Source organism: Pyrus communis, chromosome 17 (genome assembly GCF_041283825.1).
Source record: "Pyrus communis isolate YQ-2024b chromosome 17, ASM4128382v1, whole genome shotgun sequence".
In the NCBI taxonomy this organism is placed as follows: domain Eukaryota; kingdom Viridiplantae; phylum Streptophyta; class Magnoliopsida; order Rosales; family Rosaceae; genus Pyrus; species Pyrus communis.
Window position 1 is genome coordinate 10,974,098 of NC_142581.1, and position 12,392 is coordinate 10,986,489.

The window sequence follows — 12,392 nt, forward strand, 5'->3', positions numbered from 1 at the left end:
ATGAATAGTAATTGGTCAAGTGCAACTCCACTCTTAAAAAATGCGCTGGCACAAATGCATCTCCACCTCTAAAAAATGCGTTGGCACCCAATTCATTTAAAATATTATTACTTTTTTTTATAAAATAATTAAAAAAATTAGTTATAATTTTGGATAGGATTTTTAACCAATCTTGTCACGTTACGTGTTATTTTCCGAAAGTGTTGAAAATATTGAAATGTGGTGTAAGGTGGAAGATGATAGTTAGGTATTTATAGGAAAAAAACATTTTACTGTATTTTAAACAATTTTTAATATTTTTTTATTAATTTTTAATAAGTTAATTAATCTGAACTGTTGAATTTGAAAAAGATTCAAATCCAACAACCCAAATGTGGACATGTGACAAATGGTCATAATTCTGACCATTTTGTATTTTTTTTTTCGTTTTTTGGGCGAAAATCGTGGACCGTTGATCTTGGGATCAAACGGCCCATAACGCACCACGTCACTAGTTGTTCGGTTTGAATTTCAAATTTTTTCGACCGTTGGAAATCCAACAGTCCAAAACGAGCCATGTGGCTTCTCCTCGGTCCAAGAGCTTTTCATGTCGCCAACTCGCGCCCACTTGCGCGTGTATCCCACGCGCCTGAGGCAAAAAAATCAGTGGGCATATGCGACGTCATGTTGACGCCAATGTGACGTCACATAGGTCAGGCCTTTGCTCATCATGTTTTGGGCTGGCCTAGAAGTTGGCTGAGGCTAGGTGCTAGCCTATGAGGCTCGGTTGGAGTGATTTTGGGGGGTGCCGGCCTCTTTTTTGGACTTTAGGCCAGCTTAACAAATTGGGGTGGAGTTGCTCTTAAGTTCTTGCATGAAAATTGGACAGGAGAGTGAGGAGAACATGTCAAGAGTCTTTTAATTTTTAATTTATTAAATTTGATTATTTATTACTATACTCATGGTTTTTTAAAACACATTTTAGAAAATGTGAGGAATTCAGTTTGATTAATACTTGCATTCTTTCTTTGGAGGAGTGAACTCATTCTCCTACTTACAAATAACATATCTTTATCGTAAAAATGTTGTAATCAGAACTGTTCAATGTCTTAATCTTTATTTGAAAAATATTTCTTCACAAAATCATTTGAAACAGTGATCGTTTAGGTATTCAAATATATCAACGGTACGTAGGTACCAAGTAACATATTAATGATAAACTATCCAGTTATTTGATACTTTTGGATGATTTTTTTTAAGAATAATCTTAAAATAAAAATTAAGAGATCGAAGGATTCCGATTATAAAAATTTTACGATAAAATACGTTATTTGTTAATGAATGAATGAGCTTATCCCAAAGAGAAAATGCTAGTATTATTTATTAAGTTTTGTGACGATTTCAATTTAATGAAAGTTTGATGGAATTCATGTGATCCACATGCCAGTAGTTGTCTCAACAAGTCTTTTTCTTTCTTTTCATTTTTTGTATGGGACACAGACGAATCTTTTTCCAAAGGGATTCACGATTAAGTAGATTCATTTTAACAATAGCTCTTTTATTTATTTGTAAAGAGTGACAATAGCAAATAAGAAGATAATTTTCTATGTTATTGAAACATAGCCCGGTGGCCCGGTATACCGAGCCGTGTTTCGAATATAATAAAAAATCTCTCTTGTAAGTTGTGAGATGAACAAAATGGATATTTAGGTACTTGAGTATGTGCCTTATATACTCACCTTTTGATTTTGGTCCAATAATATTTTAATATATATTTTATAATTTAATAAAAAAAATACATGTTAATTAATTTTTCTAGGGCTTTTTTTTTTTTTTTTTTTTTTTTGAGAAAGATTTTTCTTCGGCTTTACAAAACAAGGAACAAGTGATAACTTAGTATTATTCTTTAATGATATTCTTCTTAACTTGTAAATGAGAGGTTTTATTTAATTATTGCCAAAAACGAATTCGAACCAAATTATTATGGCTAGCCTAATGTGAAGCTTAACCCATTCCTTCACCCCTTAGTGCAGATAATATCTTATATATTCAAAAAAAAAAAAAACAAAAAACAAGAAACACGTGGTATTTTTCGATTAGGCCAAATTAAACAGTGAGTATATAATGTACTCATTAGTAACTACATGTAACCTATGGGGTGTTAGGTAAACTAAATTTTCAAACTAAATGATGTATTACCAACAAGAAATAAGCACGTTAATCAACACTTAAGTAATAATTCAATCGTTAACTTCTATATCATTTATTTCACAAAATTTAGTCTAAACCTTTAATCTGCCTAGCATTACCGGTAACCTAAATATTATCCCATCAAAATATGAATGTTTGCTGAGTGGGTGGAAGACAGTGGTACACGTAGCTATTAAGATAGTGTACGAGGGTTAAGATTCTTAAGAAGAAGAAAAAACTGAGCTAATATAAGTTAAGATATATAGGGCAATACTTGAATATCGAGCGGTTAGCCAGTGCCCAATTATATAGACATAGCAGAAAGAGAAATTATAGTCTTTTTAACTTTTCAGAAAGAGATTTTGTAGACTGGTAAAATCTTTGGATAGCATGCAAAATCTTTTGAATAAATGCGATGCAACTACTTGTGAAAATATGTAAATTGTATCTCTTTATCACATATTGTATAATTAAAAAATATTTTAAATATTTTTTATTTAAAATTAAACGTAAAAGATAATTGATCAAAATTCATTGGAAAATGTAACACAATTTACAAATCTTTGCAATCCCCGTAAAGCGAATCAAGATAGAATCCACTTGCTTGTGTTCTGCAAGAAAAAAGCCCCAAACCAAGTGTCAATGTCGATTAGTCTTGGTCCCCTTCTTTTTCCAAAAAGAATTAATTAAATAACAAAGTCCTGGTTTTTTCCAAAAAAAGAATTAATTAAATAACAAAGTCCTGGTTTTTTCCCAAAAAAGAATTAATTAAATAACAAAGTCCTGGTTTTTTCCAAAAAAAGAATTAATTAAATAACAAAGTCCTGGTTTTTTCCAAAAAAAGAATTAATTAAATAACAAAGTCCTGGTTTTTCCCAAAAAAGAATTAATTAAATAACAAAGTCCTGGTTTTTCCCAAAAAAGAATTAATTAAATAATAAAGTCCTGGTTTTTTTCCAAAAAAAGAATTAATTAAGGGATGTGATATCTACATCCTTAATTAAATAACAAAGTCTTGGTCTTTTGCTTTGCATACGTCAAACGACATACTGACCATGATAATTCTTTTTTAATAATTTTTTATGGTATTCCACTGAATAGTCCGAAAAAATTAATAGTTAAGACATGTGGGTTGCTTTTATTACACCGAACTATTTTGGATTGAACTAGTTTCAGGGATTAAGCTGGACTAGCTTAGACTAGATTAAACTGGATTGATTTAGTGAAGCGTTTGGTATAATATCTGACTAAGAAGTAGAATAATAAAAATAAAAATAAAAGGAAAAAACAACCGGTGATATGTAAAAAAATATCCATGTTATTTGCTTCAACTTCAATTTCAACCAACATCAAAGTTTCAACCAAAATTTCCGGTTCCCAAATTCTACCAACTTCAATTTCAACTAAAATTTCCAGTTCCCAAATTCTACCAAAATTTCGATCAATTTCAACCAACTTCAATTTCAACCAATCTACAATCAAATTCTAAATTGCATATTACCCAGAGGAAGAATTGGCAAATTAACTCATAATCTATCCCAAAAATTCATGTTCTCAATTAAAACCAAAGATTTATAGCCTCGATTTCTCAAAAGCCACACATTGGCAATATATTTCCCACGAAGGGTAAGTAGATCAGGCCTTCATTTGCGTCATTAAGGTTTCCATCTGCGAATCAAACCTCATGCCGCGAGCCTACATTTTCAATTGCGGATCTCAATCAACCATTGAGTCCCCGTTCCTTCGACCCCACCATCGTCTCCCCCTCTAAACCTCTCTTCTCCAATGACCCACCCCCATCCCCTCCTCCATTTGACGTGAATGGTTGTGCCGCTGGCGGTGGAGAGCTCAAACTCAGCCTTGCGCCTATCGTTGTCGTTCTCATCTTTTATGTAGGTCAGACTAAACCCAAAGAAGCGCGAAGCCGAGAATTTGTACATCTCGTCGACAATCGTCGCCGTTGGTGGGCTGGTCCGACGAGTTCGGTCAAGCAAACCAGGACAAAGACACGAGAAGGACAGCTGGACGAAGACGCGAGGAGGAAGGGACACAAACGGTCTTAGCAGTCCCCTGCTGATTGGGGGGTCTCGCTAAGCCCTTTTAACGAAGGACCTAGTTAGAGTGTGTCCGGTCTAATCCCATTAAACATAATCCTTGTGCAAACCAAACATGAGACTGGACTAGCAATTAGTTTAATCTAGTCCAGTCCCCCCTAATCCGGTGAAACAAACACACCTGTAAGGTAATGAGTAATGCTACAGAGATTAAATTTATAAATAAAATTTGGTAAACTAAATAATATGAAAGCTAATAGTTGGATTATTATTTAATTATTGGTAACCGTGCTCATTCTTATTGGTAACACATCATTTGATTTGAAATTTTATCCACCAATTTAGTCTATCTAGCATCAACCATAGGACAATACTTGACTATGAGTAATGCTAACTAAAATTTTAAACTAAATTTGCAACCTAAATGATGTGTCACTAATCGAAAATAAATATGTTAATTAACACTTAAGTAATAATATAATCATCAACAATCACATCCTTTAATTTTTAAAATTTAGTCTCTATAGTATTACCTTTAAGATCGACTGTTAGCTAGTACCCAATTGTAATGATCGACCTTTAATGTAGCTTAATTATGTGAGAGATTTCGGAGAGGATGTGTCAATGATGACGGATGAGAGAAAAATGGATGATGGGCTGACGAAGAGGCCGTTAGATGTGCCATGACATCAACAGATAGGTGAGGATTAAGGAAGATGGATATTTGGTTATGGATTTTGAGTCAGGTGTTTTGTTAGCAAGATAGCGAGTATTGAGATAAATTTTAAAGGGGTATGATATCCACACACCCTATTTTACTTTTCACATATTTTTTTTAATTTTCAGCCGTATGATCAGATGAATTAAAGAAGATCAACGAACAGAAATTATCAAGGAGTGTGTGAAAAGTAAAATGAAGTGTGTGGATAGCACACCCCATTTTAAAAAACATATGTTATAATAATATATTGAGCTACATCAAAGGTCAGTATAATTGGTCTACTATTCAGTATATAACGGAAAGATGGCTGGTATTCTTTGTTAATTATCTATATATAAATAATTTGTAAAAGCTAAATTCATTCCCTACTTATTAGTGTAGATAATATCATTTATGTTGTGACCTATATTTAACTGAAGAGTGCGGCATGGAGAGAAAGAGAGTGGAGAATAGGCATGAGGAATTGTGTGTTAATTCCCCAGTTCTTGTGCCTTTATTTATAGTAATAAGGAGGAGATAACCTTGCTCTCCAAGTAATACAATGTCTATTAGGAAAGATCTTATAGATTTCCAAGGATTCTTAACCTATCTCTACTTAGGATTTGCACAATCACAATATGTATTTAGAACATATGCCACAACACTCCCCCTTGATTATGCAAATACTCAAGTAGATGGCGCATCAAATCTTCAGGCAAATGTAGAAGCAGTTGATGAAGTCGTCTCGTCTAGTCAGCACTAGTAGGGAATGTGAGTCTCAAAACAAACGGAAGAATGCATGAGTGGTAAAACCCACAAAACCTTGCTATGGCAAAACCCAAGGTGGCAGAAAAGCCCATAGCTAGAGGAGAAAAGTGAGAAGTTATATTAAGTCAAAACTATACATCTTCGGGATGCAAGTAGGACGTACACAAGGGTATGACCTCGTCAAAACCTAGTTAGGTAGCAAAAACACAGTGGGAAAAATGCTCCTAAGTGTAGGGAAAAAGAGTACATTAAGGTCAAGTGAGTATACTTTTGGATACCCCTTAAGTTTGACATAACTTCCAAATGAAACTATAAGTATTGCAAGTGAGAAAGTTACGCATACCAATTCCTGGAATTTACCCTATGGGATTAGTCTTAAGCTCGCCTAGGCGCCTAAGGCTTTTTTTTTTTTTTTGGTTATGTTTTCTCACCTAATGTGAATAAATTTTTTATTTGGAGCGCCTTGGAACGGGAAGAAATATATACGATAAGTAATGCACTCTTTTAATTTTCTGACATAAGTACTTATCTACTGATCAACTTGATAAGTAAGTATTCTTAATTTGAAAAAAAAAAAAAAAATCCTTCTGAAAGGTAGACTTCAGCAGTGATTCGTGTAAAGGTTGGAAAGGTTGTCTGGGATTAGACTGCTTAACTTCAATCTTCTTATGCTTATGCTGATATAGACACAATATGCTTGGTGTTGACTTGTTGGATGTATCATAATCTAGTCGATTCATACGGCGTTATCTTCATGGAGCGTTATTGGGACTCAACGATGGGTGAAAATCGCAGGGAATTCGAATATGCTCAACAAGAGTTCTCGACCATATCTCTCATGTGATGAGATACAGTGAGTCTTGGAATGATTTAAAGGTTTCATAGAAAAAGGTCTATATCACAGACCTGCAAGATATTGTGGTGTTCCTTAATGGTAAAGACATAACCATTCTGGAACCTACATTATGCAGTCAGATAGATAGTCTGATTCAGTGAATCCCTCAAGATAGGCATCATTCCTAAGATCAAGGGGGTGTGATATATTCTGAGATGCATAGGGATAGATAAGCCAAATCTATAGTAACGAAAGAAACGTCTTTAACACTAAATTTGGTGGTGGCGTGTAAGCGCGGTGCTGCTTTATGCCAAAAGATTATCATCACATAAGATGTATGATTCTAATGCATTGAGCTAAGTACAACAAACACCAATTGACTTAGATATGGTTGCCTTAAGTTCCAATATAGAACCTTATGCTCCATATCCTTCGTAAAGGTCTCATTTGCATCTAGCGTTCAAACGATCAAGGTATACTCGACATAACACCTTCTGGGTCTAGTTCAAGTGGTGGACCAGAATACCATTAAAACTAGCTCAAAACTTCAGGTCGAGGTAATGTCAAGTTTTCCCAAGATCATTCATCTTAAAGTCTGACTTTAGTTGTGAGTTAGTTTTCTTAACTCTAGAAATTTTGGATTTTGTACGCGTAAGGGCATATATCTATCTGATTAAATATTCACTTAGATGGGTATACCACATCCGCCTGGATAGTTCTACATCCGCAAAGTGAAGGCCTCATTAGAACCAAGAGGGTGTTTTTATGGTCTAGAATTATTTGAATTAGTACATGTAAGTCATTTGGAAACTCCATATAGGTTTTGTATCAGGATCCCAGAGATACTACAACCATGTTTGTAATGCTGCATCAATCACAGGGCGTATGAGAGAAACCTTATGCCACAAGGTGTCAATCACACTATTTCATTTATCTCATTTGTCATAGATTGATTTTTCTAGTTGACCAATCAATTCTACATTGACATTAATCAACGGAACGCGGTTCGTTATCGTCATTTTTCATTTATGTCAGTAGTTACCATATAAATGAAACATTGTCTATGATAATCTCATTCCAATTTCATATCTCATCCAAACTAGTATACTGGACCAAGAACTTCAGGTCTTGGGAGTAATCCGAATTTAATCTCATGAGATGGAAAGGATTGAGATAGCAATCGCGGGGCAGATTCGTTCGTGCCATATTCCTCCAATTTTGGGAAAGTGAATCCTCGAACTGAGTTATCTGCCACTCTTCTTGTGCAAGACAGATTGATTGGCTAGTAGCCAATGTATGAGGGTCGGCCACAGTAGTGCCATTCTTGCTTTCAAGGACGAAAGTTCATCGTACATGTGGTACATTCATTTTTGTAGGCACATTTGTAGCTGGTATATGTGATCTCGTCACTTTTGTTAGATCAGAGGAAGTGTCTGGTTATACTCTAACGATCTAGATTGAGATCGAGATGAGACATAGTGGGGATGTCCACAATAATTCATGTTGTTCTTTTAGGAACATTGACGTTTTTATCTCCTCCTAACGGTGGAAAGACTATCTCATAAAAGTGACAATCTGCACAATGAGCGGTAAAGAGATCGTCTAAGTAACAATATTTGAAGGCATTTAATGAATGCTTCTGCTGGATCGTTTTGGGTATGAACATGGTGTACTAGATGCTCAACTTCAAAACCCAACCGACATTCAATATCCATCAAAAGTTTTCAATGTAAATTCTCCAACTTATCCAATCAAATAAATTTGATCAGATAATCAAGGTGGTGAGCCCTGAGCTTGTTAGTTTGAGCCACCAATATGGAGAAGGTAGCTTGTGGACAACAGCCACATGTGTGACTAACGTGTAGAAGCATCAACTAATACCATAAAGTATCTAAATGGTTCACAAGGTAGTTGAATCAGTCCACAAATGTCCCCTTGAATCATTTGTAGAAAAGATGGAGGGTGCTAAGGCATGGTACGCTTCGAGGTATGATGTCTTAACTTCTAGTAAGAGGATGCCTAAAATGGCGCATCACAGATCATCCTAGACATCCCAAACGTACATCCACAGCGAAAATTCATTTGGAATCTCAGGCTTCTGGTTGGCCACATTATGGGCCTGAATGAGTGTAATCCACTCGTTAAGCGTTCAATCTTCTCTAGAATACGCTTCTGCTATATTCGTAGGAAGTGCAATATGGTAATATGCGAAAGAATTTTACTCCATTTTCTACATTGGTTTCAATATGGTAATAATGCTCTTAAATATCCTTAAAGCTCAAAAAAGCATTCTTCCCGAACGAAGTGAGTATAAGGTTTCCCTTTATGGTAATATTGGTGCCATTGGACAATATAGAGCAGTGTCATGCCCCCACAATCAGGTTGAATAAGCTTGAAAGGTTGTCAGGGGGTGATTAGATATGAAGTTAGCATAGAACCAGACAACTAACTTCCCCACAAAACATACCTAAACATGAGTTAATTGTAGTCACATATGGTAATTTTCGTTAATTAACTCTTATTCGAGAATAATAGTGACATCCAAACACCAATATTAAATCCAAGAACAAAATAAATTGTTCACAAAGTAAACCAAATAGACGGCCAATGCGGTATTCCATGTCAAATTTTGCTCGCCAAATGTGTTAGGTGGAGCAAAATTAGTCTCATAGAGTGGCTACTGGAATGTTACTCCTCAACAACATTGGTAAAGGCGCAGACAAGTGCAGAACCAATGATCTATTTCAGAAAAACGAAATTAGATTATGCAAGGTTGAGATTTGGGAATACTATCCCATATTCTTGAAGTTTTTAGGCCTTAGGTGCCAAGGATCATGTTTCGAGCATGATACCACCTCTCGGCAGGCCTAGATTCTATTATAGGTTGTAAAACAAACTCGAAATTAGATTGTGAGAAAGAGACAGACCCAGACTTGGGTTCAGTAGGCTCCAACCGAAGCTGGAGGGGTTTGTTTTGTAGGCCTTTGTCGAAGCAGAACAGTACTGTTCGGTGCACCTCTGTTGAAGCAGAGCATGCCCTTCGGTGCATCCCTGCCAAAATAGGACACCACCATTTGGTAAACTCTAGTAGAAATTGGGTCTATACCGTTCGGTAGCTCCCAGCTGAATTGCTGGGGTACCATGTTCTCACAAGTGTGGTAGTAATCAGATCCGAGAATTTGGTAAACTTTGGTCTCTATATTGCTGCTTCGGGAGCAATTTAGTTATAGAATGACGAGAAAGATTTTCTTCCAGTCAAAATTCAATAGGATATAAACTTCAGATTATACTTATTCATGGGCATAAAAGTTTCAATCATGTTTTGCTTGGGGCAAGAATTCATCTTTGCATGATTTGAAATGGTCCATAGTGAGTCAAAGAGCCATGGAATCTTTGGCAGTGAGGTACTTCCATTTGATATGCTTTAGGCATAAGTCTTCGAATGCAGATCATGACAAAGGCTTATTCAACTCTTCCATACCACAACTGGCTACAAAGATTTCGCAACTAGTCGTAGTCAAGCGGGGTGTCACGTCTTGTATCCACATAACGTAGTTTCTTATTCGAAACTTCCAAATTAGTGAAATTGAGCTTGTTACGGTTCGACAATACACTGAATGGCGGAAACAAGAATGTGATTGGTGTTTTAGGAAATTAAATTTCCATAAAAATCAAAATTAGAACATTTAGGTTCTAAGACATGGTTTGGTTTAACATAAGTGTTGCGCATTAATAAACTTCAGGTTTCTATGGCACTTTTCAAAACTTTGGGTTCGGAAGTATGAACTTCAACTTCATAATACCTGCAAACAAACACAATATATACAAGACAAAAATATATAAAGCAAAAAAGAAAACAAATATATTAATAGTGGGTAGCTTCGGAACCCTTTGTATGAAAGTTTAGGGAAATGGCCCCAAAAGTATGGCGCTTCAAGTCCAAAAATATTATTTTAATCAGTTGGGTTGTGGGCCATCGAGAAAAACTAGGTTAACAAACCCAAACCCAAGTATGGGTTAAGAAAGAAAAAGCGAAAACTAAATCCAAATAATAGGGTTTAAGGTTTCATATAGGCTAAAATAAATAGGCCCAAAAAGAAAGATGTTTTTTTTTTAAAAAAAAAATTTTATTTCCACACGTGGGTTGGACCACAGGTCCATTGGGAGAAAACAAGTGGGCTGGAAAAAACCCAAAACGGTTAGGAGAGCCAAACTGGGCTTACTGCCTATTTTCGTTTTTTTTTTTTTTTTCGTGGGGTTTGCTGTCAAGACCTGGCCCAAAGAACTGCGGGCCTAAAAAGAATGGGAACCAAGCCCCAGGCCCAAGACGTGGGCTAGGGTTGTAGTGGGCTGAGCACAAAAGTGGAGGCCCAATGCCTCGGGTCGGCGTGCTGCTATTGACGACACAAGGCACACGCTGCAGGCGTTGGGCGATTTCCGAGCAGATGCTATCGGGGTTTCGTCGGGATGGTGTTCCAAACCATTTTCGAGGGCTTAAAACTTTAAATTCCATTGAGAATTCGAAGAAACCTTGAAGCCTTAATCTCGGGGAGGAGATCGGACGACATCTAGTCGTCGGCTTTCACCACTGTGATGACTTCAGGTCATCGGGAAATCTTGGGTCTCACCTGGAAACGACTGCAGGTCGTCTACGTTGTCGGAGATCATACATCTTGACGGAAAATCGCACAAAGGCAATGAGGTGGACGGAGAAAACGACATGAACGACAAGTCGTTTGGACCCTTGTGTCTGGCTTAGCGTGAGCTTCGGCTCAGCGGCTCCAGCGCGAGCTGCATGCTCAAGCTGGGGATTTGTAGATCAGGCCCAGTATAAAATAGACTAGGGTATCTAAGCCCATTAAGAGTTCTAGGGTTTCAACATCCCCTTTTTTTTTTTTTTTCCTTCTTCTTTATTCACACATATTTAATTCATATAATAGCAATATTATGATTATAATGCATATACAATTTATGTAGAATTTAAAATTCGTAAAACGTAAAATTGGGTCATACATTATGGTGAAGGTTCATGCAATCAAGGCTGCAAAAATATCGAGATAAAAACTGTTGTTTTGGAAGAACCTAGATTGCGAGATGAATATTGTGAATATGTTTTGTCTTCAATTTCGGCTTTCCATCTCCAAACCTTGTATCACGTTCAACACAAAAAAATTTAAATGGAATCAATAAAAGTATATGAAGTCAATAAAATCAAAATTTAATGAATTAAAAATAATTGAAACGTAGTAATCCCCTGATTGAAGACGAATAAATTCTCTTTAGCGTAGCGGGAGCGTGCTGATAACGTGTTGTGGCCTATATTTAACTGAGGGGTGCGGCATGGAGAGAAAGAGAATGGAGAATAGGTTTGAGGAATTCTGTGTTAATTCCCCAATCCTTATGCCTTTATTTATTGTAATAAGGGGGAGAAAAACTTCATCTCCAAGTAATAAAATGTCTATTAGGAAAGATCTTTTAGATCCCAAAGGATTTCATATCTATTTCTACTTAGGATTTACACAACAACAATATGTATTTAGAACATATATATGTCACAAAAATTTGTTAAAAAAAAATTGTAATTTGTCTTTCATGGTATATTACTCTTAATTAATTTAAAAAATCAACGATTAAATCTTTCATATAAAATCCAATGAGTTTTTACAATGGTTATTCTTTGCATAAAATTCGTATGAGTATAATTGTAACTGCCCGTTAATATGACAGAAAAGCAACTATATATAGAGGGAAATGAATCATCTCCAGACCCCTTCCTCCTAATCCACTAAATTAGGGAATCCGTGCTATTGAAAGTTGATCCAACGACTGAAGTTATTATAACTTTTAAAATGAGCCCTTATTTGTA